Source organism: Neofelis nebulosa, chromosome 3 (assembly GCF_028018385.1).
Source record: "Neofelis nebulosa isolate mNeoNeb1 chromosome 3, mNeoNeb1.pri, whole genome shotgun sequence".
NCBI lineage: Eukaryota > Metazoa > Chordata > Mammalia > Carnivora > Felidae > Neofelis > Neofelis nebulosa.
This window is the reverse complement of record NC_080784.1, coordinates 140,308,789-140,326,990: the sequence shown is the minus strand read 5'-3', so window position 1 is coordinate 140,326,990 and position 18,202 is coordinate 140,308,789. Positions and strand designations below refer to the sequence as shown.

The 18,202-nt window shown below is 38.7% G+C and overlaps 1 protein-coding gene across 5 annotated transcripts in view; it reads right to left on the bottom strand.

Moving 5' to 3' along the window:
- RASGEF1B (RasGEF domain family member 1B) overlaps positions 1 to 18,202 on the bottom strand; it is a 580,386-nt gene that overhangs the window by 141,277 nt on the left and 420,907 nt on the right. The gene's annotated exons all lie outside the window — the stretch shown is intronic.

Below are 18,202 nucleotides of genomic sequence, written 5' to 3'. Positions count from 1 at the left end.
AGTCACCTGGGGGAACTAGGTAAAAAGATGAAAAGAAATAAGAATAAATCCATCTTCACTACTAGAAAACCATTTGAGAGCCTGCCCATTCTTAGGATGTCTTGATGCTAGCTTTATGTGTAATGTATATGGAGCTCTTCGAGCCATTAAAATATCCCATATGGATGGGATTAGAAAAAGAAACAGGTCCAACTCCTATGGAAAACAGTATGGAGGATCCTCAAAATTTTTTAAAAAATAGAACTACCACATGATCTAGCAACTCTGCTTCTGAGAATATATCCAAAGGTAACTAAAAAAATTAACTGGAAAAGTTATCTGCACCCTCGCGTTCAATGCAGCATTATTTATAATAGCCAAGATGTGGAAACAACCTAAGCGTCCATGGAGGGATGGATGAATAAAGAGATTGTGATATATATTCATGATGGAATATTATTTAGCGTAAAAAATGAGGAAACCTTACCATTTATGACAACATGAATGGACCTTGAAGTCATCATGCTAAGTGAAAATAAGCCAGATAGAGAAAGAAAAATACCATATGGTGTCAATTGTATGTGGAATCTTACAAACAAACAAACAACAACAACAACAAAAACTCATACAAAAAGAGATCAAACTTGTGGTTGCCAGAGGCAAGGTATGGAGAGGGAATTGGAGGTAGTTGGTCAAAAGGACAAACTTCTACTTATAAGATAAATAAACATTAGGGATATAATGTACAACATGGTGACTATAGCTAACGCTGCTGTGTGATATATAGGAAAGTTGTTAAGAGTGTAAATCCCAAGAGTTCTTATCATAAGGAGAACACCTTTTTTTTTTCCTTTATTCTTTTCTTCTTTCTTTTCTTTTTATTGTATCTGTATGAGAACATGGCTGTTAGCTGAATCCACTGCAGTCATCATTTCACCATATATGTAAATCAAATGATCATGCTATATGCCTTAAACTCCTACAGTAATGTATGTCAATTATTTCTCAAAGAACTGTTGGAAAAAAAGAAAATTCTCAGGGAATTCTTGGGTTTTTCTGGGGTATTCTAATTTTCAGGTAGTTCCAGAGATGAACGCTTCTTCAGCAGCCAATGATGCGTCTGGGGAGCCCCTAGAACCAAACATGAGTTAAGAATTTCTCTTGAGAAACAGCTTGCACCACTCTAGAACCTCAATGGAGTCTGCTACTCCCATGCAGACCCCATTCCAAGGCAGTCATCTTCCTCTTTGCTCACTCAGGGCAATTTCAGGCCAACCACCACATAAGGCAACTCAAACCATGTGGATGACCATACTGGTTGGACTTTACTTTAGAACAAACTTCTATTATAAGATATAATGCATGTATTAAAATGGCATGAAATCTATATATACAATTTAAGAAATAGTTATGAAGGACCACTCACGTAGTTAGTAACCAAATTAAGAACACTGTCAACACCTGTAGAAGCATCCTGTGAGGCCCTTCCGTGTCACAACCCGCTCCCCGAGTTCTTTTTTTTTTTTTTTTTTAATGCACTCCCTCTTCAGGCCCATCATGCCTCTTGGCCAGGATTTTACCAGCCCTTGGAAGTGTTGGACTTTCCCAACATAGTTCTTACTGTACATGACACTTCTCTGGCATTTAATAAAATATCTGTTGCTATTTTAAAAAATTTTCTCCATTGATCATAGGAAATGATTGTCTTCCAAGGCACAAAAGGCATATATGTTCTGGAGAACAGCTTACTTTAGCAGTTGAAAAGGATTTAACTTGCTTTTTTATGATTATCTCTAAAGTGATATTTTAAGCAATTTGCATTATCCCTTTTGAATTCAATGTTTATATCATTTAGCTATTGGGTTCTTAGCATTTTTCCTATCAGCCTGTATGCATATATGTATGTGCATGTATGCATTTCAAAATGGATGTTAATTCTTCGTCACATTTGTAACAAATATTTTCCCCAGCCTGTTGTTTAAGAGAACATAGAAACTCTTAATTTTGTTTATGTTGTATATTACCTTGACCTTTTCCTTTGTGATATTTTTTCCAACAACTTTCAGATAATTTGAACAGACACTTCCAAACTCATATAAAAATAGAAAAAAATATTATAATGAATCCACATGTACTCATTACCGAGGACAAAAATTATCATACATTCCCTCCCATGCATTCACTGTTTTTTTGCTAAAGTATCTTAAAATAAATTTCAGACACGATATCATGTCACATATAAGTTCTTCAAAATATATTTCTAGTTGATCACAGTTTTTCAAAGAACAATCAATACACCCATCAACATTTACAATAATTCTTTAATACCTAATATCTAGTCAGACTCAGTTTTCTCTGATTTTTAAAAATATCATTGCCGAATTTTTTTAAATCTAGATTCAAGTAAGACCCATGTACTGTGTTTGGTCATGTATCACAAAAGTTCCCTCTCCTTTTTATATTTTATGCCATTCATTTGTTGAAAAAACGGAGTCATTTGTCCTAAGGAATACCCCTGCCCCCTTTCTAGATTTGGATGATTATATCCATGTGATGTCATTTACTACATTTCTCTATCCTGTGAATTTTCTATCAAGTGATATTTATAGGTACAGATTCGGTAAGCTTCAGGATTAATTTTAGAGAGACAGAATACTTCACAGGTGATACTGTGAACCTCCTTTTGCATCATGTCACAAGACACATAACGTCTACGTGTCTCACTTTTACTGATGTTAAAGTTAATTAGTGGTTGCAGGTAATCAACATTGCAGGCAATCAATGTTTGAGCTATCAGTTTTAATGGTCACTGATAATTATTTCCTGGATCCAGTAGTGCATTAGGGTTCTAATACTTTTTTTTAGGTTTCTAATACTTTTCAGCTTAGAAAGTCTTGCTCTATTATAGTATCAGATCATTAAATATTTTCCTAGGACTTTGTTTTTTTTTTTTCTTTTTAACATTAAATCTTGGATCAATCTGAAATTCACTTCAGTGTACAAGGGAGATGAGGATTTAAATTGATTTCTTCTAGAAAGTATGTATTCCAAGAATGTCTCCAGACAAGTAGTGAAGATGGCCTTTATTGCACCATCCACCGAGTGATGGAATTCTGACTGGCCATAGAGCTTTTCTCAGTGGGACCCCAGACTATTTTCCAAATATTCAATAATTTTCCCAGCACTCTCTGTGCCCTGACATTGGTGCATTGGAGAGATTCTGTTACTTATAGAGATATCACACTAGGACTCAGACTGAGAGTATCTGACATGGTTGGGTGTCTGTCATGACCTCTTAACTTACTGTAAGAGCACTTCTATACCAGAATGGAAAACTAGGACTTTTGTGATTACTCAGGGTTTTGTTCAATCACTAAGTTTTAAATCTTGAAAATGTCAGCTTTTTATTTCTGCAAACTGTCATTTTGCCATTGAGGGAAATAACCTTGAAAAATCTGTACACATGATATAATGACTCAAATATAAGCAGAAGTAGTTACATTCCTTTTTCTTCTTCTTTAAGAAAAACAACATAGTCACCTCTTTCCAGATGTTGACACCTTCTGTCTGCTCCTTAAATCGGCAGAAATAAATCTCATTGACAGGGTAATTATTTAGGTCATTTTTGTTTTGTTTTGTTTTTTACTACCTTAAGAAAAAGTTATCAGGTATTTGGTTTAAATCAGGAATAAAAAATCTGTAAGACTTTCTCAATGGTTTCTTGACTCAAAAAAATGGTTTCTTGACTCAAAAAATTTAACTAATATGAGGTTAGTTGTGCAGAAATTTGAATCACATTATCTTTTTGATCAAAACCATCCATAGTTCCTCGTTATTTACAAAATCAAATTCAAATTCAAGTTTCCACCTTCAAGTTCTCTCATTATGGGTCCCCCACACCTGGCCTCCCTTTCTCTCACCACTTACTCCTCAGAGGAACTCTTCAAAATTGTCACTCTGGTCTATTCTGTGTCTATTTGGTTTTACACATGCTAATTCCTAACCTGAACACCTTTCTCATTTCTCTTTTAACTCAGATTCTAGCCTTTTCTTTTTCAAATCTAGATCAAGTTTACAGTCATCTACATTTCTTTTCCTGGTACTGGCCTTAAAGATCTCTTTGTTCTTTATATGTCTTTAGAAAGAAAATGGCATAGTTTATTTAACATGTAAGTTTTTTCTTTTACTGTTTACAGTGTGTTTGTTATGGTTGTCTAAGTAGGTTGTAAGAGCCAAAGTACTATGCTACATAGGACTTCATTTTTGGACCCTATTATATTGAAATTCCTATGAATTTTTTAAAGGATAATTTTGATGATGTGATTATCAAATCCGCAAATGGCATGACCCTAAGAGTATAAGAGATTTAAAAAATGGCCACAATTTTCATGTCTTCTGATATGGTGGCCTTTTGTAAAGTGACTTTGAAGCTCCTCTCATGAAGAGATGGAGGCTATTTTCCCAGCCTTTTAAGATTCCTGGCCTTGGGACTTGTTCTGGCCAACTGGCTACAGGGAAAATGATGGTGTCTCTGTCCTGAGTTTATTAGGACTCAAACGGTCTTTCTTGGTTTTGTTTACTATCTTGGGACCTCTCTTCTGATATGTGAGCGAGTCCAGGCTAGCCTGTTGGAGGATGAGAAACCATGTAGAACAGAGACTAGCTATCCCAGCTGACACTTTTTTAGACCCACCAGCCTCCAGGTGACCTAGCAGCTAACCACAGATATATGAGTGGTGAAGTCCAGAAACACTGCTAAACTGAGCCCAGCATAAGTTCTGACACATAGAATTAGGAACCAAATCCACCAAGTTTAGGGTGGCTTAATATATGGCAAAAATTAACAAATACAAAGGGAAAGATAAAAAATACTAAGTTGCAGCATTTTGATCCTAAAAGACTATAGCATTCTAGAAACAATATACTATACTCTTAAGGTAAAATGTAACTGAGGGAAGTATGAAACTCTAAATTTCAGTTAAAAAAGCTAACTGTGTAAAGAATACACAATACCAGACAGATAGCTTATCAACATATAAGCAAAACACTTAGTGGCTTTGGTTGACCACAAGCATATGACTCAACCTTGTGTTTCTACTCTTCTAACAAAGCTGGATTTTAAGCTATGATTTCATGACTTTATGCTGTGTTAAATGTATCAGACCCCAAAGTGAGGTTTGTCCAGAGGACATTGACCACTATGTTGAAGGACCTTGAAATCAATGCACACAAGGAAAAATGGAAGGCAATGCACTTGGGTATCCAGTGGAAATATCGAGGAGGTAGAGTGGATAAGATAAATGTCTTAACTATTTAAAGACCTACCATGTGGAAAAAAGGCTGGACGTGTTTAGTGCCACCTCATTAAAAATTAGGACCTTTGAATATTAGGACCCATGAATAGAAGCTATAAGAAGGTATATTTCATGTCACCAAAGGGAAGAGGTTGAATTAGAGAGGCTGCATGTGCATACTGTTTAAGATTGTAGACTAGGGGCACCTGCTTTTCTCAGTTGGTTAAGCGTCTGACTCTTGGTTTCGGCTCAGCTCATGATCTCACGGTTTATGAGTTCAAGCCCCACATTGGGCTCTGTGCTGACAGCATGGAGCCTGCTTGGGATTCTCTATCTCCTTCTCTCTCTGCCCATTCTCTGCTCATTCTCTCTCTCTCTCTCTCTTTCTCTCAAAACAAATTTAAAAAAAAGAATGTAGGCTATGTTGAGGTGTCTGGGTGGTTTAGTCAGTTAAGTGTCCAACTCTTGATCTCAGCTCAGGTCATGATCTCGCAGTTTATGGGACTGAGCCTCATGTGGGGCTCTGTGCTGACAGTGTAGAGCCTGCTTGGAATTCTCTCTCTCTCTCTCTCTCTCTCTCTCTCTCTCTGTCTCTCAAAATAAATAAATAAACTTTAAAAAAAAAAGAAGGAAAAAAAAGGAACGTAGACTATGTAGTCAAAACCAGGTCCTCTGCTTAAAGCTGGATGATGTTGGGCAGCTGCCCAACCTCACTAAGCCTCAATTTCCCCTTTATCTTTAAAATGGAAATAATAACAGTACCATTTAATGAGGTTATGATAAAGATTAAGCAGGATTTTTGAAGATAAAATGCTTAGCCCAGTGTCTAACACATAGTAAGCACACAATGCACCTTATTTATTATCATTAATAATAAGAGCTATATAAATATGAAATGAACTGCCTCAGGTGGTAGAAATCTCCCTCTAACTGGAAATGGCCACAGGAGGGTTGGCAGGTGTTTGTAGGACAGATTTAAGCATCAGATGAGAAGTTGGACTAGATGACATTTAAATTACCTTCCAGTGCTGAATAAGCCATTCTTTATCCCTTAAGACAGGAATAACTTCTTTAGTATCTCCCAGAATACTTAGCACCATGGATCAAATGATATTCACCTACTATTCTTAGTAAAATTGTCTGATCATATAATTATAAATGTATACTTTTCTCATAGTAAGAGTTGTTCCATGCTAAAATGAAAATATGTGAAGATTCTTGATTTTTCTGTATCTAATTTGCTCTTTGAAAAAAGGATGCCATAAAATTTTATTTTTATGATTACTAATATTGACTAAAATGAAAAAGTGTAAGTTTTAGTGCTACAAATTCTTCTTTGTGAGACACTGAAATCCATATGTACAAGCCTCTCATCTTCTCACACTTGGAGTTAACCTATCAGAATGCCTGATTTTAAACTGGTCAGATATTTTCAAGGAACAAAAGGCTGAACTTTCTTTCATGACTGACTTCCTATCTGTCCAAGCTGAAGCCAGTAACCAACCATTTTTCCTTCTCTTTGCATAGGCCGCTTCTGGAAATGCTGACCATGATCACTCTTACCTTCTACAGGCAGAGCAGACACTTCTAGCTCCCTTGGCAATCCTATTTAATAAAATAGATCTGGTAGAATTACCTAAACAGGATAATATACCCATCTTCCTCAACTATCTCACTGTTATCAGTTAAATAGGGAGGAATTCACATTGGCCAAGGCCCTGTCTTCATGGTCTCTAATTGATAAAAAACTTTCCTTTTCTTACAATGAGTTCCAGCATAACAGTGGGCATTAATCATCTGTAGGAAGTGTTTTACTTTAATTAATGAAAGTTTAGAGTTGGGTTATCTGGCCAAGAGAATCCTAAAATGTGTAAGTGGGAAGAAAAGTTCTGAATTCTGGGTTTGAATGAGCTCTGGATTCCGGGTTTGTGGTGAAATAAACAAAGCATTCACAAGCACAAATAAGATTTCCAGACCATTCAGTGCCTGGGGTGTGCCATACACTGTGCCACACAGGGAGGAATACAAAGAAAAGAAACATGGTCCATCACTAAGAGGAGACGGAAATCCAAGCAAACAATTTCAACAAAGTAAGAGCAACGCAGTAATAGAAAACAAGTACAGGTTTAACTCAGAATAGAGGGTGGAGGAGGAGCAGAAGAAAAGTGGAAGTGAATGGTAAGACAGATTTTGAAAAAGAGGAGGGGCTTAGGCAGGAACAGCTTGCACAACGGCACAGAGCTGTGAAGTAGTGTGTAGGAGTCGAGGGAATGAGCAATGGAGCTGAGGCTGGGGTGGCCAGGAGGTATGTCATCATACATGCCTCACTCTGCCATTGAGACATTCAGCCTAACTCAGTAGTAATGGGAAGTCACTCCACCTCTCAGTCAAGTAAGGAGCTTGATCATATTTGCACTTGGAAAGGATAACTCTGTAGTGGTATTGATCGGGTGCTGAAAGAAGGTGAGAGTGGTGAGAGGGGAACCAGTTAGGGAGTTCATCTGGAACCAGAGGAGAGATGACAAAGGCCTTAATTACAACAATCACAAGGGGGGAAAAGAGGGTGAATGTCAAGGATTCAGAGCGACCTGAATTGCATGGCTGACTGAATGGAAGAGAAAGAATGAGGGATGGGACCTAAGTACCTGCCTTAAAGTTTTGGGAAGAACGTAGGAACGCTTCACTGGGAGAGGTACAGAGCATTTATACAGCAGCAGAATCAGAAGGGAATGAGGGCCAATTGCTTTAGTTTTTGAACATACTGAGCAAATAAAACAAGAGAATGAAGAAAATTTCTTAAGGAGAGAGAGTTGATTTTTTTTTTTTAATGGGCACCAGGAATGGAACACTAGAGAGCAAAATCGGAGGCATCACTGAGGAAGAAAGATGAATGAAACAGTGGAGGAGACTGAGAAGGTCAGATGGGAATTTGCAGGGTCAGCTCTCAAAAAAAAACCAAGAGAGGAACAACTTGCAAGAAAAGGTCAGTTGAGTCAAGCCAAAGAAGAACTGAAATGTACTCTGGATTTAGCAGTAAGGATTTTCCTACTGACCTTGGCAAGACTACTTTCTCTGGTACAGTGAAGGAAGGAATCTTCTATGCCACAAAGAATGGAAACACTTCCCACCCTCCCACCCTCAACCTCTTTTTCTATTGTAATCTAAATGCTGATTTCCCTTTGTAAGTTCTTGCTATAAAAATCAGTTTCTGCCTTTTGCAAATGAATAATGTCTTTTAAGAGTTACCCTGTAAGCAAATGTCTTTTAAGGTAAAGTTGAATTTTTCACTGTTTTTCACTGTTTGTTAGAGAGGTTTCAGAAGGCATTGAATGAAAAGCAGGCTGAACCCAGGTGATCAAAAAAACAGGGATCTAAGATACAACAATATGAGAACTTCTTTCCCTTTCTTTTTCTATCACTTCTCTCCCCTTGGTAACAGGGGGAGCTTACAATGTGGAAAGCAGCTTACAATGTGGAAAGAATTAGGCTTGGTGATTTGAGGACATAAATAATGAACAAGGCACAATCCTGCCCCGCCTAAGCCCCCAGCCACAGAGATTACAAACCCTGCAAAAGACAGACATCAACCAACCCTAAGTGAGGTCCAGTGAAATAAATGTTCATAATAGTAAAAGTAAAGTTCTATGGGAGCCCAAATATAATTCCCCATCTCTCATAAAATGCAGGAAATGACCTTTAAAAATGTAGACACAATTGGGGAGTTCACCGCACCACTAATTACCTCCCTTATTCTTCAGATCATAAACTTTTATGCAATCTACTCTCCGTTCACTTCATTCGTACTCGTTTATTTCACCAGGCACCCAAACGGTCTATATGAAAACCTTAACAGGCATTAGTGGCAAGTGGAGATTCCAGCTCTACCCTTGGCTTTATTGCGATTCTTTTGTTAAATTGAACTTTAATGATATTTAATAATACCACTTTGACTCTTCATTGAAAGTGTTAAAGTTCTTAAAATTAAACGCATAGCCTCATGAATTAGGTGAACACGAAACCTCTTTCTCCAAATGGAGACAAACTGGGACACCAAAATATATGGAAAGGCTTCTGAAGGATACTATTTTGATCTGAGTAACCTCATGGTGATACCTTTGCAGTTCATACCCCCTTTAAAGTTCTTTGTAAAGCAACTGCCTTTAAAGAGACAACCTAACGTTGCATGATCACACATTATTTCCACTTGTGCAGGGTTGCTATTTTTAACTGGGGCCTTTGGAAAATGAAAATCTAAGGTTGGTTAGCTGTAGCCAGAGTGACCCATAATATAAGCCAGGTCATACTTTTTTGGCATCCTTCTGTGTGCTCTCGGGAAACTTTGATTATATTTTAACTAGGAACAGAAAAGAGATCGTCCAAATAAAAACCCATCTCTCCAGCAGGTGGTTAGGCAGGGGTCCTTGAGTCAGGCATGCCTAGTTTTGGATGCCAACTCTATCATTTATTAGCTCTGTGACCTTGAACAAGTTCTTTATCCTCTCTAGGCTTCATCTGTAAAATGATTAAATGGGAGACTGGATATGAAGAACTTAGGTTAGTGTTTTGCAGAGTCCTCAAACAATGGTGGTTATTACAATAATTATTATTGCTGTTATCACTTATACCCAACCGACCTGGATTACTGTTTATAGCAGATTGCCTCACACATGGAAGCCATTCAATATCTATTTATTTCTTCATGGATATTTGGTTGGCATAGAATGCTTAGACTGTAATTTTTCAAGAAGGGCTTCCTTTGGCTTTCTCAAGGGAACCCACAGTATTGGGAAGGAAGCAAAACTGCCTAAGTTCTATATATGAATTCTGCTGATAATGCTACAGTGTTATTTCTCAGAGTTTAGTGATATTATTTTTTTTTAGATCTATGTGAATAGAGAGTATATGTATCTTATGGCAGTCTTAGATCTTTTTTCCCTATTCCCAGGTTGGACAAATTAAAGTTTCTCTTTCTGTCAATAACAGATGAGGTAGTCTACTAAGCATTTTCTATCAGAAGTTCCGGTTGATATTTTTCAGCTGGGTTCTGGGAGAGACATCAGGGCAGTGTTAATGGGAAAGTGTCAGCACACTGAGATAAGAAAAGAATAAACAGGAGTTTTGTAATATAAATATGACTCCATGACCTTTGATAATGGCACAGTCTCCAGTAGCAAGGGTCTGGTGTGTGTGTGTGTGTGTGTGTGTGTGTGTGTGTGTGTGTGTATTGTTAATAAAACATTTACCTCATATTTAAACATCAAGTACATCATAATATGGCTGTACATGTTGTACCATATATTTCAACCTTTATAGATAAGCTGTAAGGCAAGATCAGAATAAGAATGATTTTTGTTCAAGTTTGTTGTTTCCCATTTTTATAGTGTATAGGCATCTACCTGCTTCTGAACCGATGAATTTTGTAGACCTAATAAAATATATTCTATAGATATTCATTGTTCATATTTCATTTATTTTCTGTAGGTTTTGGGATCTTGCATTGAATATTTTTATATACTGATGGGAGAATATAAGTTGAACAGCTGTTGGTTTAAGCATATTTGTTAAACCTTATTATAACTCTTTGGAGCTTATCAGACCTATTAATGGGGCCATTTTTTCTGCTAGGAATACTGGGATGGATAGATTTCTTGTCCTGGTGCATCAGGTTGCATTTGTTACCCACGTGAACTCCTGCCAGTGGACCCAAACTTCAGCCAAGGGTATGCTGGGGTAATAGTGGGAAACCAAGAATCTAAATTTAAAGGACATATATTCTCATCTCTGGTTATTTAATATTTGCAGACAGTCCTCTTTAATTGATATTTTCTACTGTTTTATTGTGCTCCACTTTATTGTCATTCACAGATATTGTAGATCTTGTTCTCGTTTATTTTTTACAAACTGAAGATTTAAGACTTTGGTGGAAATCACTGCAGATGTGATGGAAATAGCAACAGAATTAGAAGTGGAGCCTAAAGATGTGAATGAATTGCTGGAATCTCATGACAAAAATTGAACACATGAGGAATTGCCTCTTATGGATGAACACAGGAAGTGGTTTCTTGAGATGGAATCTACTCCTGGTGAAGATGCTGTGAAGACTGTCAAAATGACAACAAAGGATTCAGAATATTACATAAACTTCATTGATAAAGCAGCAACAGGGTTTGAGAGGATTGACTTCAGTTGTGAAAGAAGCTCTCCTATGGGCAAATTGCTATCGAAGAGCATCTCATGCTCCAGGGAAGTCATTTGTTTAAAAAAAAAAAAAAGTCAATCGCTGTGGCAAACTTCAGTGTTGTCTCCTTTTAAGAAATTGCCACAGCTACCCCCTGATCAGTCAGCAGCCATCAACATCAAGGCAAGACCCTCCACCAGCAAAAAACTCATTGAAAATTCAGGTGATGGTTAGCATTTTTAAGCAATGAAATATTTTTTAATTAAGGTAGGTATTTGTTTTTAGACACAATACTACCGCACACTTAAAAGACTACAGCGGAGTATAAACATAACATTTACATACACTAGGAAGCAAAAAAAAAAATTCACTTGACTTGCTTTATTGCAATATTTGCTTTATTGTGGTGGTCTGGAATCAAACCTGCAGTATCTCTAAGGTGGGCCAGTACAGGACAGTAGAGGGGTTCTGACTTTTGTAAAATTCTATGTCTGTAGATGCAGTAGGTCACTCACATCGAATACTACTTTAACAACCATTATGAACAAGGACAAGAAGTTGAAAATAGCTGACAAAAATCCTGTGTGACAGGGTTATAGCAAAAGCTGGAGCCCAAAATGTTTACCCCAGGGAATCCAAACCTGCTTCCAATGGTGAAAGAATAGAATACAATGTCAAATATATGTCAAGATATTTATAAATATTTTCCAACTAATGGCAGCTCCTGCCATTACATTCATTGATACAATGAATATCAATAGAAATGTTATTTGACCAGATAATGGGTCCCATTGCTGTTCCTGAGTTTGAGTATTTTCAGCACAAACTGGTTTGCCTCAGTTCCAGGGGGAGCTTTTACGAAATTCAGGGTATGATAGATATCTGAGTTTATTATGTTCAGAATTCAAAGACAGGGTTCTCTGCTAAGCGGACTTCTGTTCATCACCTCATTCGCAGAGACAGACCTTAATGTGTTTATCTCGCCTTCCTTACTCAGGCTCAATTTGGAAGATGGGTCTTAGCAACTAGGCATTTTCACTTCTTTAATTGATATTGCCTACTGTTTTCTACTTTCACTAGATTCTAAGTGACTTCTCACAGAGCATACAGCCACTTTCCCCACAGTCTAATTGTGCACTAGGATACCACTGGCCACTGTACCACTGGCCAAAATAGTAGTGGTGTAGACAAGATGCAAGTTGATTTCTGTCTCAGGCAATAGAAGGCTGAACAAAAGCAGTCAACAGTTCTATGGAGTCAGAAACCCTGACGCTTAAATCTCATTTTTCTGCCATCCTCTCTTGGTCTAAGGTGGCTCTTCTTGCTTTTGCTACCTCATCTGTAGTCCAGACAGCAAGCGAGGCATGCCTTTCCCTACAAAAGGCATAACTCACGACTTGCATACATCACTTCCACTCACATCCCACTGACAATAATCTCATCATGTTGCCACATCTAGCTGCAAGGGAGGTTGGAAAATGTGCTCTTTAGCTGGATGGACATATCCCAACTAAAACTTCCATTATCTCACAAGAAGAAAATCGACCCCTTAATTTGAAAGTTTCTTTCTCACCTTGTCACAAAAAGCTCTAGAAGAGAAATACTTAATGCATTTTGCTCCATAGACCAGAAGCTAAATGTATAGAGATAGTGATCCAATCATACAGCTCATGCTCAAATAATTAAAATTTTGTTTATCTGCAACTGTAGTAGTTGTAATGGCTTGCTTTGCTCAGCATTATTATTATTTTCTAATTACTATTCCTGACTTTGGTATTTTTTTTTTTGGAAGCAGCAGTAAGCCTGTGGGTTGGCTTCTACATTCTCTCGGGTCACTGAGAGCCCTGAATATTGAATATTAATCCCAAGGTGCTTCTCACAGAATAGGTGCTATCTATCCAGATCCAGCTACCACATCATGAGGTAACATTCAATGATTCTCAGTGGGCTGTCACTTATAAGACTATTCTTAAAATGTCCCTGTTTGCTACCCTAAACTTTCCTTTGATAAGAAATATTCTCCAAGTGCTAAAAGGAGCTAAAGATTAATCTGTTAAAGGGACACCTCTCTTTATTTTCTTCCCACAGATGCCTCCCACCTTTGAAATAAAGCGGTGCTCCATTTTGTTGATTCTGAGTTCACCAGTTCCTTTCTTTTTATCTATTGTTTATCCAGTTACTTCCAACTACCTCCTCCAGTCTCCCTTTCGCTCACCCGGAAATACAGAAGGCCCAGGGAGCCTTGTTTGTTTTGTTAGCCACCCTTCCATTTAATAACACTGCTATCCTTCAAGGCGGTGTCTCTCTCCATTTCCTTCTAGTCAAATCAAGTTAAAGTTACTTTCCTTTTGACTGGGGACATGCTTACCTATCACCTAAATTCCTTTTGAGAAAGGCAGGTTGGCATAGCCATGGTCATGGGCAGCTCCTAATCTAAAAACAGCTCCATCTGCTTTGTGTATTCTGCGCAATTTGCCAAGGTCATGGCACTTTACTGGGTTGTTTTGACTCCGCATCATCTACACAATGCTTGCTGAGCTGAAATAATGCTTCTTTCAGCCCAGTCTCTTGTCTTGCCAGTAGGGCCAATGAGAATTTTGTGGGAGAGCCTGTTAAGTTAAATTTTATGTCGTCCTCTAATGTTACTTATCTCTCAAAATCCCTGCTTTTGTCTCCATCATCATTGTCTTATTCCCTTTCAACAGTCCACTTTGGATCTGCCATTAATTTATTGAAATCCCAAAATCCCTTTTGCATTTACTGCTAGCCTGTGCAACCTCTTGGGGGCAACATGTTTACGGTCAAATACATTAAAGAGTAGTCTGTCTTAATTCATTCTCCAGAGTATCTCCTATGAATTACAAAGAAAGTCCTCCAGTTATAACATTGTGGGATTTGGGGGAATAAGTTCATCTTGAGCTTTCACAACACGATATTTAGCAGCTGCAAAGGCAAGGAAGACAAAGCTGCCAGGTCATCCCCTGGAAATCCCAAGACATATATTTTTAACATTTGCATTCTTATTTACATAAATTTGTATGCTTCGTTCAAAAGGCGCTGACTCCAATTATGCAAAATAAAACACGCAACTCCTCTTGATCTGAGAGTGGATAATCACACATTCCAGGCTTGCTTTCCTGCTGCCCAGAGTGATTTCTTTGGCTTTTCCCTCTCTGCTCCTGGAAGTTTTCCTCCTTTATATGTACCCTCTAATCATAACCATTAATGAAGAGTTATCATTTAATTATAAGACTGGAGTCGGTCCCAAAATATTATTTTTTCAGATTGGTATTCTCTGTTATCCAATTGGGATTTTCATAACACCTTTACACCCCCCATAGCAAGGGAACAGTAGTCCTTGGTTCGGTTTGGGACACCATAACTGGGTCCGGCGTGCAGCCTTTCACCCAACAGAACATTTTTTGATGTGAGGAAGAGAGTTTGGATTCAGGGTCAAGTAACCATAGACTCAATTATTCACACCAATGCTGCTTTCCATTGACCCCTATAATTAAAAGCTTGACTTTGCTTACATTTTTGGCATCATTTTCCCCCTTCAGGTAGATGGCAAACAGAGCTGATTGCAAAACGAATTCATTAGAGTATTTGACAGCAAATGTATAGATCCCAGAAGCCAGAGCTTTGGAGCAATCCACTCAACCCAAGACAGTCCCAGTGTCACTGTATGGATACCTGGCTGCTAATTCTGCCCTGCCAGAGGGGAGAGACCTGAGAATCACAGAGTGAAATACCATCAAACCAAGAATGGTCATACTACACTTAATTTCCTTCTGCTCTCTGAAAAGCATTCCAGAAAGTCACTCCCTACCATTTTTATAGTGCTGTTACTGTTTCTGATCAGGTGTAGGAAAACACTGAGTAAACTCAGTAAACTGAGTAAACTGTCTACTGGATGAAGTGAAACTTAGTCAAAACAGAGCCCTCCAAGGTTTATTGACATCTGATGTTAGCCTTTGAAATGTCTTCTTTCTGTCCCCACAAACTGCTGGTCTATTTAGAACCTATATTAACAAAGTTGGGGCACCTGGGTGGTTCAGCTGGTTAAGTGTCTGTCCAGCTTCAGCTCAGGTCCCAATCTCAGGGTTCAGTTTGTGGGTTAGGGCCCCGCATCTGACTCTGCGCTGACTGCTCAGAGCCTGGAGACTGCTTTGGATTGTGTCTCCCTCTCTCTGCCCCTCCCCTGCTCGTGCTCGCTCTCTCTCTCTCTCTCTCTCTCTCTCAAAAATAAATAAGAATTAAAAAAAATTTTTTTTAAAAAGAACCTATATAAACAAAATAGGTGGGGCTGAAGGGGAATGAAGCAGAGACAAGGCAGTGAAGGGCTGGGGCAGTTGCCAACACATTTTGTGATGTGCGGAGAGGGTTTTTGTTTGCTTGTTTAATCTTTGTGCCAAGTGATACTCTTTTCACTAGGAACTCAAGTCAGCAGAGAGGAAGTGCAGACCCACTGAATACAAAGTACAGAAACTCAGTTCCAAGTAGCTTGGGTTGCTTCCCTTCTATGCCTGCAAAACGTCAGGCCTGCAACTGCATGAGGAAGAGGTTTCTGTTCGGCCAGGGTTTCACACCCTGTGGACTGCTGCATTGGGCGGGACTTGCCACCAAGGCAAAATTACCAGGAATCGCCAGGCAAATAGATTCATTTCCTTTAAAATTTTTTTTAATGTTTATTTATTCTTGAGACAGAGAGAGACAGAGCATGAACGGGGGGAGGGTCAGAGAGAGGGAGACACAGAATCTGAAGCAGACTCCAGGCTCCGAGCTGTCAGCACAGAGCCTGATGCGGGGCTCGAACTCACGGACCGTGAGATCATGACCTGAGCTGAGGTTGGATGCTCAACCGACTGAGCCACCCAAGCGTCCCGATTCATTTCCTTTTAAAAAGTACAAAAAAACTCTAACTCAGATATAAATTTAAAAAATAATAAATAAAATAAAATATTTATTGAGTACCTACAAAAAAAAAAAGGTACAACAAATTCTGGTTCTGCCCACAGATACCTATAAGTTGGAGAGAAAAGCCCTATTACAAGAAGTTTTGTTTGTTTTTGACTTTTGTCAACAGCAGCTCTGTTTCATCCCGGGCACTGGATTGTGTGTGGCCCCAAGATGCTCTACTGGGCAAACAACAGAAAGGCAGCAGGAATCCCAGATATACTGCGGCCCTTCTGGTAAGGTGTGCTCAATATACCAGACTTAGGCTTCTCTTCCCAACATATGCTTCTCTTCTATCCCCTTCCTCAGCTTCCATTTCTTCTTCTTTTTCTTTCTTTTATTTTTTTTTTTTTTATGTTTTCATTTATTTTTGGGAGAGAGACAGAGAGAATGAGCCAGGGAGGAGCAGAGAGAGAGGGAGAGAATCCCAAGCAGGCTCTGCACTGTCAGCACACAGCCCAATGCAGGGCTCAAACTCACAAACCATGAAGGAGATCATGATCTGAGCCAAAACCAAGAGTCAGATGCCTAACCGACTGAGCCACTCAGGGGTGCCACCCCCCCACCTCGCCCCAGCTTCCATTTCTTGACATAAACAAATTGGGGATATGCTTCCTCTAGGCTTACCACGTGTATTGTCTTTCATTTATTCATTCATTCACTTGCATAATTTGTTGAGTGCTTGGATACATAGTGAACAAAATAGGTAAAAATAACAACTTACACAGCGCCTAGGTGGCTCTGTCGGTTAAGTGTCTGACTCTTGGTTTCAGCTCAGGTCAAGATCTCACTGTTCGTGAGTTCAAGCCTTGCATCAGGTTCCACACTGACAGTGCAGAGTCTGCTTTGGATTCTCTCTCTGACTCTCTCTCTCTCTCTCAAAATAAAATAAACGTAAAAAAAATAAAAAATAAATTAAAACTTGCTGTTATGGATTTATATTAAATTATTTAATCTGGTGACAGTCCCATGAGGCAGGTACTGTAATGATGTCCTTTTTACAGGTGACTTTGCTCAAAGTCACATAGCAAGTGAATAGCAGAGCTGGGATTTGAACCCAGGCAGGCTGGCTCTAGCGAGCCCAAACTTAACCATCACACTCTATACTTCTTGGTGGGATTGATGGGTATGATTTCAGGTTCAGAAGAGTAGCAGTTCAGGCAAAACCTGTAATTTCTCTTCTAGAAGTAGTCGTTCATTGCACAAGAGAGTTTGAATAACAGGTATGTTGTTAAAAGTAGTATTGTGGTTGGACCTAACACTAACATGTTGAAGGGGATCAGAATATGCCACTCCCAGATATGCCAGTTTGCCAAAAGAATTATTTTGAGCTGAAGTCAACTAAGAAACAGTTCCCCATCACTTTCAGTCTAAAAGCAGGGCATAAATCTCCCTTTCTAAAGGTTATATACATTTTTATTTTTGTTTATGTTTTATTGTTTATTTATTTTTGAAGGAGAGAGAGACAGAACATGAGCAGGGGAGGGGCAGAGACAGAGGGAGACACAGAATCCAAAGCAGGCTCCAGGCTCTGAGCTGCCAGCATAGAACCTGACACGGGGCTTGAACTCACAGACTGTGAGATCATGACCAGAGCTGAAGTCGGACACCCAACCGACTGAGCGACCCAGGCGCCCCCAAAGGTTACATAAATTTTTAAATGTCTTCTTCTCCCATACCAGCAAGAAGATGACTTTATCACCAGAGATGATTCTTATCAATGGGTAAGGCACCAACTTGAGTCTACATAACAAACTTAATAAATAACTCTTATCAACCCATTAATTTTCTCCAT